Raw genomic sequence first — 15,284 nt, 5'->3', positions numbered from 1 at the left:
TCATCATTATAAATACAAATACACAGGAATTGCATTGAGATGAAATTCTGGGAAATGCAGGGTAGGTATACAGCTCAGCTATTTGTCAAATGAATTTATTGTCCATTGCTGACTTGCAGTGGAGGATGTCTGAACAGAACAGATGTGGCAAAACAGGTTTTGCATCTGGAGGGAGCAGGAAGAAGTCCCCCATAATGTTTTGTTCTTATTCTGCCTCAGGGCTAAGGATTTACAGAAGAGTCAAGTCATTCTCTTCCTTTTGGAAGTAGCAGACAATTGTTATCTATTCACTAGCAAATTGCTTTTTTTTCTTGATTTTATATATCACTATGTTTTGCTGAATATAGGTTTCAAATGCAAGAGGAAGGAAACCTTTGGAAATCAAGTACAGCACTGTAACCTTACAAATCATCACCTGTTAAAGCATACATTCCTTCTTATAGAATCAGCAGATAAGTTGCTCTTTTCAACTAGGTTCATGGAATGCTATGTGGGAAGTGTCTGTTATGCTTTTCTCATTTTAAAGGACTTGGAGGCTCACATTTCATATACTGTTGCCTTTAGAATCATGGTTGTTAAGACTCTGGGACTTTTTAGTGATAGGGAAATGTGTCACTTTGATTTCTGATAGCAAGACTAGAGAATTCAAGAGTAAAAAATTAGATACAAAGAAATATCTGTCAGAAAGACTGTGCAACTTCAAGACGTTTATGCTGTTCAAGGAGAAAAATATCAGAAAACCTTTGATCAGAACAATCATTCTGAGCTTAAAAACTGATGTGTGTATATAAATACTGAAGAAATGAAGAAAATTAGTATTGGAGAAATTGCCCTTACAATGGGTGCTAGTGGAATTGAAAAATGGCAAATTGGCATCATATTAGGTGGTGCAGAGGCAGTGAAGTGCAGACTTATGAAGAACACAAGCTCAGTCTTACTCTAAAGTCAAGAATGCTATGCCAGTTTGATTGGTGTTAGAATTCATGTAAGTTCTTAGTGCTGCCACAGCAAAATCTTTCAATAGTGCTTTATACAAATCTCCCACTCACAAGTCTCCCTGGAAAAGAAAAAAACAAACAGGGTTTCTGATCCACTGCTGAACTATGCAAATGTGGTTAAACAATGGAATTGAATACTGTAAAATATAAAGGGAGTCTTTGGTATCTCCTCTGATCAATTCATTCACTGTTATTAAATATTCACAGACTTATCAGTGGCTCTTTCTCATCTGCTAGCTTGATCACTATGAAGCAACAAGATGTTTTCTTCCCTTTTCTGTACCCAAGTCTGAGTGGTACAATGCCTAGCTATCAGTGTGTCAGGCTGAACTGGGAAATAGTGCTTGGGAGCAGAGCTGGTGATGCTCTAGAACTAATACAAGCAGTTAAAAGTCAAGACTTTGAGCAATTTTCTAATTAGTGGTAATACTGAAATTCTGCTTAATTGCGTCAACATTCAGAGGAGCAAAATGTACCTGATGTACCAAGGTACAGTGCAGTGAGTGCACTCATTACCATTGTGCTTTGATGTACAGATCAAAGATTTCTTGCAACTGGAGATGTAAGCTGCCATTGAAGTCTATACTAAACATCTGCTTGATCATATGCAACTGATTGTTTTATGTTTCATGTGTTTGAGGGGTGCATTTAAGGACCAAGTTTACTCAGTGTTTATTGGTATGATGATATGAATAACTGCTATACTATTGAAGTCAGGAACATGAGGACTGCTTATCAGCCTCAAAGAAAAAGCTATATTGTAAGAATAGAGACTATCCATGACTTTATGCTTCATCCATCCATACGTTTAAAATATACAGAGCAAATACTACATATATTATTCCTTTGAAAAATTAAATAAAATATATTTGCATATATTTCCATTCACCATATATTTCCCAATATATTTATCCTATTTCTGTGGAAAGAAGCCTTAGGCATCTTCCAAATTAAAGTTAATGAGCATAAAATGTGTGAATATTTTGTATGATAATGTATAATAGTTTCAGTAGTAGTAATTGGGATAAGTTCAGTTGCAGGTCTTTTAGAAAATAAATATGGTATTTTATTTGAATTTTGCTAAAACTTATCAGGTCCATGGTTTAGGAAAGATACAGCTAGCCATTCTAACTCCTGAGGCTTTTTTTTTTTCTTACAGTATGCCACCTATTTTGATTCACCACTTATTTTGGCCTTGCAGTTTGGTTTGGCCTGATGAACTAGTATTCATAGAGAGAGTGGGCACAGAGAAAGCAGAGTAGCTGAGAGCATGGGTTGGTGGGCATGTGTCAGTCCCTGAGTTTCATTTGTAGTGTTCTGGTTATCAACCCTGGGCCGTTTCCACAATTCAAATAGAGGAAGCCTTCTGAAGTGAACATCTTTCCTGTTACCAAAGTAACAGAGCTCTATTTTCCTTCAGCCTTGTGGCTTTGGGACTGCCATGCATGAATGCTTACCCATGGAGCAGAACATTGATACCTGTTGCCCTGGCCCAGAGCAGGACTGTTAAGCAGCAGGCAATCCTAATGCTACCTTGAAGCTGCAAGCATGGAGTTTGTATCACCAGTGGAAATCCTGTTATGGGATGGATTTGGTAAATGACTCTGAGGTGCTCAGCTTACCCAGTGACTGGAGAAGTGAAAAGCTGATGAGCTGTGCTTAAACATTCAGCAGATTCAGTCTGCAATAACAAAAAATAAATCTCGCCCTTGTCAGTGAAGGATTCTGCCAAGTAGCTAAGGCTTCTATTTTGTATTTTTTCATATAATCTTGTGAAAACCTCCTACCCTAACAATAAATCTCTTTCCAGAATCTGTTATGCCTTTATTTCCACTGATGAATAGTGTAAGAAAACCACAGCCATGCAAAGAGTTCCAGCATGTAATTGCAAGGAAGTGGTATGGTCTTTGCAGATTGTGCTTTGGAGTCTCAAATTCTGATTATTTGTTTTTTTCCTTGCTGTATAAGCTCCTCATTATGAATGGATCAGTCAGCATCTGAAAACCACCTTGAGATGGCCTCTTACGTTGTACCAGGTCTACTTTCCATTAGTGCACACGGTTTTGGTTCTCTAAGAGTGAGAGTATGACTTATGCCCTGCCTAGGGCACAGCGTAGACCTTTGCTGCCCGAGGACAGGGGTTAAAATTCTTGATCTAATGTCCTGTACCATACAGCTGGATTGCAGGTGTATGACTTAGATGTAGGAGATGGCTTTGACTCTGTGTTGCAGAAATTTGGTCCCTCTGGTGTGTAGATGTAGGTGCAGCCAGTCTGCCCTCAGTGTGAGCAGTGATAACATCATGGGGAAGATGCTTCTATATAACACGAGAGGAGACTGAATGGGGAATGCTTTCTCTGATCCTAGTCTGTGTCTAAATCCAGTGTAATATGATCATCACACGGCAGCTGCGTTTTCTGTAGAACTGGAAATTTGACGCTACTATTTTCTCCTAGTGCTTGAAGGAAGAACAGCTAAAATGCCCTTTTGAAGGTGGAGCTACCCAGATGATTGCACATCAATGCCATCTACTGTCATCCTAATGATTCCAAGTTCTGTTCTTTTTCTATGAAGGCCTCCAATCCCTGGCCAATATTTTATATATATATATATATCAATCTATCTATCATCTCCTACTTTCTTCTGTCCCCTGGTTTTTATTTGATGTGTAGCCTTAAACTTCAAATAGCCATCTTAATATCAGCAAGCATTTATCAACCTTATTGTGCTTGCGTGCAGAAGAAAATTCTGGAGTGGGTTTTCTGGCATAAACCAACTAGAAATCTAGAAGTGTTTTCTTGTATTTAAAATGCCCTCCTAGGCTGCAGTGTAAAAGCAATGTACTTAAATCCCCTAAACCATTACTCTCCAGAGCATTATTCTGTGGGATTAGAGGCCAGTGACAGATAATCACATATTGCTCCTTCAAAATGAAAACCCTTTCCTTTTTCATAATAAGTACTCTAAAGTGATCCAAAGATCAAAGACACTGATACATCAAAAATAAAGCCAAACCTAAAATATTAGAGGAAAGTAATTCTGCCATTAGAAGGGAAGAGTATTGCCTTTAACGTTGTTAGCTGTATCCAGAAGGGATTGCATGGTTTCTATGATGTCAAGATTGAGACTTCTGAGGAACAAATTTTCACACATGGACACTAGATTTCTACTTAGTATATTTTTCCTATCCGTATTGCAGCCACTTTAAGCCAGCAAATGCAACTTCCTGTATTTATACAGTACAGATTAATATATCAAGAGATGTATTCATGTCAATCATGCATTTCTCAAAGCAGTGTAAATTGGATTATTTACTAAAAGTACATGCACTTAGGCAATTAATTAGCTGTGAATGTTCTGTATAAATAATTCTTAGAGCTGCTGTGCGCTGACCTTTAAAAAGCTGTCTTTAGTCTCAGCTCCAGCATCCCTGAAGACTGAACTAATTGATATAGAACTAAACCTGAATAAACATCATAACAAGTAGACATCGAAGTGATGTAGTGTTTTGGTCAAAATTAGACTGAAATTCAGTGTATTGAAAAGAGAGTTAAGATAAAGCAATTTAAAACTGATGCTTGAAATGAAAGGAGTGAAGCAAAACAAAGACTGCTTGTAGGTATCAGCTTCAGCTTAGCTAGGCTCAATTGCCTTTGCTTTCGATATTAAATAATTTAGGAATTTATTTCCAACTCTAGTGGACAGTTAACTACTGACTGACAGTACTGGCTTTTCCAGACAGGATCAAGAACTGAGTGAACACGAGAGACTGAAATAAATCACTGCTAATGGTCTCTTTTATCAGAATTAAGATAAATTTCAGTTTTCGCATTTGAAAGAGAGAATTTTTTCCAAGTCATAGTGACTGATCTGACACTAGCTATGGCTTGGATGTCTGACAAACTCTGCTTTCATTGGGAAATGAAGTGTCAGCTTGAAATATTTATCTGGAAGTGTCATGGATTCAGTGACCCCTCAATAAATCCAGGGCAGGATCTGAGGATCCAGCTTGGTCTGTGTGCTGCGACTGTGTAGTGAATTAAACAGACCCAGGAGCCTTTTCTGGCTCTAGGGCAAACTGCTTCTATAGTTTACCACACCATCCTGAAGAGAGTTTAATTGTTCCTTCAGCGTTAGCACTGAGCAGCTGCCTGTTTGTGAGCAGTTCTTTCATGTACTGGATGTCACATCTTCCTGGGATTTGTTTGGGGAAGTGCTAGTTAGAGTTAAAAACATGCCATGGATGATTCCTCGCTGTTAATCAGTACAAATATTTGGGTTCTCGGAACACTCAGTGGCACTGCATCTCTTGCTGGTGTGGATACAGATTGCCTGAGTCTACAGGATCCATCATTTAACTGTTGCAGCCCACAGGTGGATTTTTGGGCAGAGCAGCCTCAGGTTAGGCTCTCACAATGGATTCAGCCTGGCCTGAGGCTTGAGGTGGGTCCAGACAGGTTAGCAGTGGTTTGCAAGGTAGATCTGCATCACTTGTCTTGGGCTACTTATTTACCACCACTGGTTATAAAGGGAGAATGGATGACCTACTAGTGCTTGAAAGGAGATTGCCAGTCCAGGCCCCGTGGTTACCGAGGATGCCTGCAGGGTGCTCAGCAGCTGAGAATTGGGAGAGCTTTCAGTTCAGAGGGAGCGTGGGAAAGTTTCCATTTCATTGGGATGTCAAAATTAAACTGTTTTTTGAGAAAATGTTGCTTTATGTGAACAAGAACACCAGTTTTTTGACCAGAACAATCTACATCATCTTTGTAGATGACTAATACTAACACTAATAATGACTAATCATAGCACAAAACTCTGGAGGTGAGGCCTTGTTTATTTTTCATCAACCAGTCTTTGAAACAGCTCGTACTGCAGAAATGCAAATGGTGCAGTGATTTTAATTAGGCTCCTTTGTCTTTGTATCTCTTATCCTAGTGTTTTAACGTGTGCATATTTACAGTTTCATGCCTAATGTTGACCTCCTGTAAAAGATTTTGGACTTCTTTTTGTAGTAGTTCATTTAACACATGTATTTAGCAGCCACTTCTGTTACAGGTGCAAGGATTGGCAGTGATTTGTCCAAAGCAGTGCAAGAGTTGTATCAGGCCTTCAGATGCCAGGAATGCCACTGTATTCACTGTTTTGAATTATAACTGGAGGAGTTTCAGAAGTCACTCCCGGTCTCTTACACCAACAATTTTCAGAACGTTCTGACACAAATTCCTTTCGAGATTCTCAAGAACCCTCAGGGATGGTTGCTGCTAATCTCTTGAATTTATTGAAGAAGTCAGAGAAAAGAATTCTGGACTGTACTTGGGATTGTGGAGCTAGGCCCAGCAAATATATCTTTGGAAAAGATATCTTGTTATAAAGAAGGAGGGCAAGTGATGCTTGTACAGCATCAAACATGTGTCACAAAATGAATATTTATGAATATTTGAGATTATTTTCAGATCAGTTAAAATAGGCTTTGAGTATTTTTAAGAGCTTTGACGTTATGATCAGCTCAGAGGTGGATTTTATATCTCATGGTATTGTGATGTTTTACGTTAGGAATTTCTGAAACACATTTTAATAAGGGTAGGCTTTAACACATACCCACACAGAACAAAAGTAACTACTTCTGCTACATGTTGCAGAAGTTTCAAATAACAAGTAACATAAATGACAACCAATGGAACAAACAAGAATAGTTTATTCCAATGTAAATGCTTTCTTTCAAGTAATTGCTGGTGCTAAAATCAGGCTCTTTTCTAGGAAAGATCCAATTATAATTATTTCCTGATATTAAATATTATATATATCTATATATATTTAACTGCTACCTGTATAAACATATTCATACACATTACATGCAATAATACAGAAATAAACAATCCTTCAGTGATGATGACAAATGTAAAAATTAAAATCAGTATTTAGAAATACTTTCTCACACAACATGGGCAAAACTAACTGGAATTGGTACATATTCTTCTTGTAGACAACAACTTAAAGACATTCCTAATGAGATAAAATATTTACTATTAGTAAAAGTAGTTTTTGCAACCTATGCTAGCAAAAGGACTGTAAAATCATGTATAACTTACACTTGAGAGCTGAATTTTATCAGGAATAAAGTGTAATAGGTGACGGACAAATGTTTTCACCCGTTTCTCCCATGAGATAATTCAATTTTCAGTTTTAGATAGTACAGTTGGAAACAGAACATCAGAGATGAATTATGCCACTGGACACGTTCATGTTTGTCTTTATACTGAATAATGTGTGCTCAGAAAGGAGGCATTAGAACTGGTGCAGGTTCAGAGAAGTGTAACAAGAACAATCAAATGTGTGGACTGTCTGTCACAGAGGGAATGACTGTGCAAGCTAGGGCTTTTTGGTCTGGAGAAGAAATGACTTAGGGAAATACAGTAGAAGACAGAAAAGTTATGAATGGCATGGAGCAGGCAGAATTCAATCCAAGAGCTATACCACCACCTGAAAGCAAGATGATCCTTTCTGAAATCTGTCATTGTCTACTTTACATAATTCCAAAAATTGCTGGAGACAATCATCTTGGACCCCTTGCAACATTTATGTTGGCATCAAAATATAGCAGTGCACTTCTAGACAAATTAGCTCAAAAAAGTCAGTGTCTTGAGTTGGCACAGAAGAATCAAGTATCCTACATATGGCCCGTAAATGCTGTAAAATAAGGGAACATACAATGGACCACACAAAATAAAGAGAGAAAGGGGAATGCTATAAGTGGTGCAAGCAATTAACTTCCAAACGTCTGTAGATAATAAGCTTTTAGAAGTTTTTTGGACCATTCTAATGCTTATCTCTGAATTCTTAGAAACCATCTGAACAGGCAGCTTGTCACTAATATCATAGGGTTTTAAGTGTTATTAATTCAGCTTTTTTAACTTCCAAGTCGAAGGATGCAGTTTAACTTACCAATTTTATCCTTAACGTGTTTTGAGAGGTTGCTCATGCTAGCATATTTGAGTTTTATGTGTGCCTCAGCATTTCTGCAGGTTAATAATGTCCTGAAGGCTACAGGATTTCCTTTTGGTTCCAAAATTACATATGCATTATTGCAAATGAGTTCTGCCACAAAGGAATTCATAATGAAAACATCAGAGGGAATTAAAGTGCTTCTTATAATACTTGAGCTTGCTCCATTAATCTGAGGGCAGAATGAATTGAGTCATTATGTTCGCAGATGGTATTAGGGACCAAATGGGCAGCCCTGTCCCAGCCTGATGTTTTTTCCACAGCAAGTATATTTTGCTGGGGGAGTGGGTCAGGTCCAGGGGCAGAAAATTCATCGTGGGTAATTGAAGTCCCTGAATAATGTTTTAACTCAAGTTTTAATCTTTATGCGCAGAGACAGCAGGTCACTGTTAACTAGCAAGAGAAGCAGAAAGATTAAGAATGTACACAGTGCATTACTTTAAGGGGAGAGTGAAGAGACATAAGTATCTCTTACTGTAGAATTGTTATGCTTTGAAGAGCTGTCTTCTCATATTGATATGCATGACTTCATTGCAAATCATTGGCATCTGAAAGTATCTGAAAAACATCAGGTAGCATAATATTTATAATAACAATGTCACATTACTTGTAATTAGTGAGGATATGAACACAGCAGTATCTTTAATCAAGCCAGCCGATCCATTTGGATAAGAACAGAAAAGATTTCAAAGCTAAAATAGGACTTGAAACTGATATTCATTAAAGGAATTAAAAGAAGTACATTTTCCATTGCACTGTACACGTGTCATAGGGAGATTTGAATGTATTTTAATTATTTAATGAAGAAACATTTAGATGTCCTGGTTGTACCCCAAGATGTTTTGCAAAAGAAAGCTTACAATTAACCCATTCAAATAATATTTTTGGTTATAAGCAATCTGTTCTCATACTTAAAGTACATGTTACATTTTCATAGAATCATAGAATTAGCTAGGTTGGAAAAGACCTACAAGATCATCCAGTCCGACCATCCGCCTACCACCAATAACCCCACTAAACCATGTCTCTCAACACTATATCTAAATGTTTCTTGAACACCTCCAGGGTCGGTGACTCAACCACCTCCCTGGGCAGCCCATTCCAACGCCTGACTATTTTCAGAAAAGTAGTATTTCCTGATTCAAGTAGTGCAACTTGAGGCCATTCCCCCTCGTCCTGTCACTAGTTACAAGAGAGAAGAGGCTGATCCCCAGCTCACTACAACCTCCCTTCAGGTAGTTATAGAGAGCAATAAGGTCTCCCCTGAGCCTCCTCTTCTCCAGGCTGAACAATCCCAGCTCCCTCAGCCGCTCCTCATAAGGCCTGTGCTTCAGACCCCTCACCAGCTTCGTCACCCTCCTCTGAACATGCTCCAGGGCCTCAATGTCTTTCTTGCAGTGAGGGGCCCAAAACTGGACACAGTATTCGAGGTGTGGCCTCACCAGGGCTGAGCACGGAGGGACAATGACTTCCCTACTCCTTCTGGCAACTCTGTTCCTGATACAAGCCAGGATGCCATTGACCTTCTTGGCCACCTGGGCACACTGCTGGCTCATGCTCAGCTGAGCATCGACCAATACCCCCAGGTCTGTTTCCTCCACACAACCTTCTAGCCACTCTGCCCCAAGCCTGTAGTGTTCCCTGGGGTTGTTGTGGCCAAAGTGCAGGACCCGGCACTTGGTCTTGTTGAACCTCATCCCATTGGTTTCAGCCCAGAGATTCAGCCTGTCCAGATCTCTCTGGAGGGCCTCTCTACCCCCAGGCAGATCGACACTTCCTGCCAACTTGGTGTCATCTGCAAACTTACTGAGGGTGCTCTCAATGCCCTCATCCAGGTCATCAATAAAGATATTGAAGAGGACAGGCCCCAGCACCGGACCCTGGGGAACACTACTCGTGACCGGTCACCAGCTGGATTTAACTCCATTCACCACCACTCTCTGGGCCCAGCCCTCCAGCCGGCTCCTTACCCAGCAAAGAGTGTACCTGTCCAAGCCATGGGCTGCCAGTTTCTCCAGGAGAATACTGTGGGAGACAGTGTCGAAGGCTTTGCTGAAGTCTAGGTAGACCACATCAACAGCCTTTCCGTCATCTGCCAGGTGGGTCACTCGATCATAGAAGGAGATCAGGTTGGTCAAGCAGGACCTGCCCTTTACAAACCCATGCTGGCTGGGCCTGATCCCCCATCTGTCCTGCAAATGCTGCATGATCTCCCTCAGGACAATCTGCTCCATAACCTTCCCTGGCACCGAGGCCAGGCTGACAGGCCTGTAGTTCCCCGGATCTTCCTTACAACCCTTCTTGTAGATGGGAGTCACAGTGGTAAGTCTCCAGTCTTCTGGGACCTCTCCAGTTGACCAGGAATGCTGATAGATGATGGAAAGCGGCTTGGCTATCTCTTCCGCCAGCTCCGTCAATACTCTCGAGTGGATCTCATCTGGCCCCATGGACTTGTGGCAGTCGAGGTGGAGTAGTAGGTCTCTGACCGTTTCCTCCTGAATCATGGGGGGTTTATTTCATTCCGCATCCGAGACTTCCAGGTCAGAGAGTAGAGCGCTCTGAGGACAACTGGTCTGACTTTTAAAGACAGACGCAAAAAAGGCATTGAGAACCTCAGCCTTTTCATTGTCCTCAGTGGCCACATTCCCAGCCGCGTCCAGTAAAGAATGGAGATTCTCCTTGGTCTTCCTCTTACTGTTAATATATTTGTAGAAGCAGTTCTTGTTTTCATTATGACTAGGATGTGTTTACGCTGGATACTGTGAGCAGAGGCAATTCTGAACTTGCTGTCTTCCAGGTGGATGTGAACTCACTATACCTATGCTACAATATGGAAAATCTGTGTAACTTAAGCTGGATGACACTGTGACTGGATATACCACACTGGAAAGCTGGATTTATTTGTCTATAGTGTGGTCTGCACTGGTGTGAATAGACATTATCTCAGTCTGGAGCCCAGTGAGCTTGCACATGATCACAAGAATCCATGAATACTTATCAATTTATGTAATTGCATGTGAAAGTGAGGTTGACAGAATTTCTAAGTGGTGGAACCAGGCTAGTGGGTTGTGCACTGTGTGAAAAAGCTAAATCCATGTGCTACATAAGAATATATGTTGTTTTCAGGAACAGGGCTCTGCCTTCTAAGCTACGATTGTGTGGTCTTTCAAGATGGAACTTGGTGATGGTTGAAGTCCTTTCCAATCCAAGTCATTCTATGACATTCAGAATAGCCAAGTTAACATCTCACTTATGGCAGTAAAATAAGAATATGATATTTAAAAGAAGAAAAGAAATGTACTCTTTTTAATAATATTCAAACTGAAAGACTTTCAGTTTCTTAATGTAACAATGAGATTAGACAATTTACTATTTTCATTCAGACTCAACGATGAGATTCTCTTCAAATCACAAATTCCAGGAATTTGGACTTGAAGGAAATGCATATCATAAGACACGCTGTCAGCAAAAAATATAGGAGTTGATTTTAAATATCAGTCATCCTTATGGAGGTGATACTTTTCTCAATACAGCTACCCAATAGAAAAATCTTCGGGAAAGTGGAATCTAACTTCATAGGAAACTTTAATTTCAAACCAGAAAACAGGAGGGAAAAAAAAAAGGCACCTGGGAAGTTTTCTGTACACTGAAATGTACAGAAACCAGCTTACAGTCTGTTTTATAAAGACTCCTCTCTTTCAAAATCTTCTTCACCTTTTGCTTTCTTGCTTTCTTTTCCTGTTACTTTTGTTGTCATCTGGACATTTCACTTTCTCTGCCCTTACCTTTCTTTCTCCTTTATCTTTGCACACATCTCTCTTTTGCTTTACATCCTTTCTGTTATGTGTTCCCTCTTACTGACTGCTAAAATCTGTGCATCGGTCTCTGCAGCTACTATTTGTGTGCTTCTTGCAGCCAGTGGCAGTAGTTCTGCACCCACCATTTGCTGTGCTTGACTCCAGTCAAGGGAAACAGAAAAGGCAGCTTTGAAAGCCCCATAGCAGTAACCAGTTTGATCCCAGAGGCTGTGTTTGGATTGTTTGCTATAAAATCAACGCTGGAGAGCAATACAAGAAATTCATGCCTCCTATTATCCAGATCTTGCTTTCCTCCTAGGAAAAAGAAGGAGAAGGGAGACACTTCAAACTCGCAGTGTTCTTCTAACTCAAGTATAATGTTCCCACTTTTACTGACTTAGTAGGGAGACTGAGGCTGAGAGCACACGTTGGCCGAATCGTTAGCTGCTCTTGGACTTCTGTCTCCAGGTGGATGTGAACTCACTATACCTATGCTACAATATGGAAAATCTGTGTAACTTAAGCTGGATGACACTGTGACTGGATATACCACACTGGAGGGAGCAACCAGCTGTGGTTCTGATTTACTCTAGGGTTTTCTTATAAAACAATGACCTTCCCAAACACATCATTAAGTATGTAAGGGAGAGGAATGAGGAAAGTAGCCTTCTGTTTCAATAATTAACTATGATTCTTGTGTGCATTGATTTAAACCAGTGAACAGCATTCTTTTCAGGATTCAGGAATGATTTTCCTTCCTTCCACAAAAGGGAAAATATTTAATTGCCTTATGAAATATCAAGAGGGTTTTCTGGAAGTCTGATGCCATGAATTGCCAGGCGCTTTCAGCTGCCTTTGAACTCACGCAGAATTGAGCTTTACTGGCAGTGCTCAGGAACATGCGGACAGGGTGGATGAGAACATGTCATGTGCTCTTTCACAGCTTGCTTTCAGTTGCTGATGGCTGTTGGTTCCCTCTCCCATTCCTGTGCCTCCAACAAGTCTGTGCCATTTCATTTCCTCTTTTCAATGGAAAATGCCTCATTAAGCATGCTTCTGTATTTTTCTTGAATCTCACATAATTATCAGCCTTACACAAAAGCCTCAGTTTGGGACTCTTGCTTTTCACCTGTTATCTCTTTATGCCAGCCATGTGCAAACTTTGAAGATGCAGTTACAAATCTGTGGCCAGGCATCTGGATAGCTGTCAAGAAGAGAACAGGTTGTGTCTGCCAACTTTGGCATTGCCAGCTGTACTGCTGAATGTCCACAAAACCCAGCCCAAGCCAAACAAAGCCAACATCCCCCAAGCATCTACTTTTTTTTTTTGAGTCATCCAGTACTTAGAAGAGGAAGGAATTAAGACTTCTGTTTAAATTCTCAGAGGAAAATAAAAATATTCCAGGCCATATTTAGAGTGGAAAGCTTCTGCATGGAACGGTCTTGGAACTGTTGGGAGTTCTCAAAGCGTAGCTAAGGTCTTGAAGTGGAGCTGAGAAGAGGTAATGAGAAGGCAGCCAGCTGCAATAAAACAGAAGTTACTGAAACATAATCTTAGTATAATTCTGTGTTACTGAGACAAAATTCTAGCTGATTTTCCGAGTTTTTTTTCCCCAAATTGTAAACAATATAATAGTTATCCTGGAACAACCCTGGAAAAAAAAAATTAATCTTGGTTATTTTCCCCTTAGGCTAGGGCCATTGTTGCTAAGCTGTCCATTGGCTCCAGAATATGTAACATTTCAGTCATCAGCAATCTGGCAGGTATTTTGTCCCTTATATTGATCCAAGAACTATATGCCGGGCTGTTTGCACCATCTGTCACACCAGAGTCAGCAGGGGGGACAAAAGGTGGCCAGCTGGTACTATCAGTCTCTGCAACACTGTTTTAAAGGAGAATACCAGAACCTGTGTCAAAAGGCATTGAAAACAAAGTGGCTCAGTGGTGAAAACAAATACATTTCAGATGCAGTAGCTCATCTTTTCTATCATTGTCTTTATAGTTATTGCAAATTGACTTCTAAGAATGAAAAAGGTCATGGAGTGCCTAAAATGAATATAATCAGTCTTCATTATGCACACTTTTGCTTTTCCAAGGAAAGCAAAGTTGCCTAAAATGAGTAGTGTTAGAAAGCTGATCTGTAATGAAGTCCTCAGCTGCAGAGAACTGGAATCAAAATGCAGTAGAGAGAATTTCTGGATTTATTTTTGCCATAAAACACTGTAACCAGCAAAGCATTCAAAGCTGGCCGGAAACTGACCTCCATTACTCTGCCCTTACTAGCAGGTTTGTGTTTGGTAAAAGGCTATTTCACAGTCTTATGAATCTGTTGGGAAGAATGTAATGCATAACCCAGTGGCACAATGCTTGGAAAATTTTTTTGTGTATCCAAAGGCAAGACAACCAGTATTCAACTGTGCATTTGTCAGCCAGGCCATGAGGTAGTGTTTCACCCAGTAACATCTACAAATCAACCAAGAAAGATATTAAGAAATGCACAGAACTGCACGTTAAAGATTTTGGTAGAGAGTGTGCTATAGTAAATGTGCTTCAGAAATTACTGCTCCATTTTGAAATTTACAGCCAGTCTATACCTTCTGGATTAGAAGCTGTGCCAACATAACATATGCAGCTGAGGATTGTGCTTGTATTCCTGTACTTGTTTTGCAAAGTGTTGCAATTTGGTTTTGACAGACTTCAATGATAACTGCAGCACTGAAAATAGAATCATGGTTCATCAGAAGATAGTCACTTTGCATATTTCACTGAGGCCTGTGTAATGCAGAGTGAAGACTAGAAAGAAAAATAACTTGTTGAAGATGAGGGGAAGCAAAACAGACTGCTTCTGGAGTTTAAAGATGAAAGCTTGGCTGCTATATACAGGAACTTTTAAAGCCAGGGACTTCTGCTCTATGGACAATGTTGAAATTTCCAATTTTATTCTACTTCAGAAGAAAAGTGAAATTGACCTACATATATTGTTACATAGTCATTTGACTAAACTCCTGATTTTTATGGAGATTTTTCAATTTTAATGTCTTTATGTAAAATTACACAATTCATCATCATCAGAAGAATGATAGAATATGAAGAATTTTAATGACAATCTGTAAAGCTAACATTAAGGCATTCTATTAAAATATGACCTTCTTTTGAGAAAAATTAATGCATTCTGAAGAAAGCTGTGATTTTGATTAAAACAGTATTTTATGATATAAGAAAATATACTGAAATAGTTTTGAGTATAAAACTACTCTTTCTACTCACCAGAGGAGCAAATCTTTCTAGTCAAATGCTGTTGCTGCCGAGAGACCAATGGTCCCTCAGCACAACTTGAGAGTTCTCTTTGCATTTTAAGAGGTAGCAACCTGCCTCCTACATGATCCTGAACAGAAGGCAATATGTTTCCTGTGAGGTGAATTTCATTTCATGTCATTCCAGGAACACAAGGCAGCTTTCTCCTAGGGCAGTCTCTGGAAAGCAATA

This window comes from Numida meleagris, chromosome 2 (assembly GCF_002078875.1).
Source record: "Numida meleagris isolate 19003 breed g44 Domestic line chromosome 2, NumMel1.0, whole genome shotgun sequence".
Lineage (NCBI taxonomy): Eukaryota > Metazoa > Chordata > Aves > Galliformes > Numididae > Numida > Numida meleagris.
The sequence above is the reverse complement of the archived record's forward strand: the minus strand, read 5'-3'. Positions refer to the sequence as shown.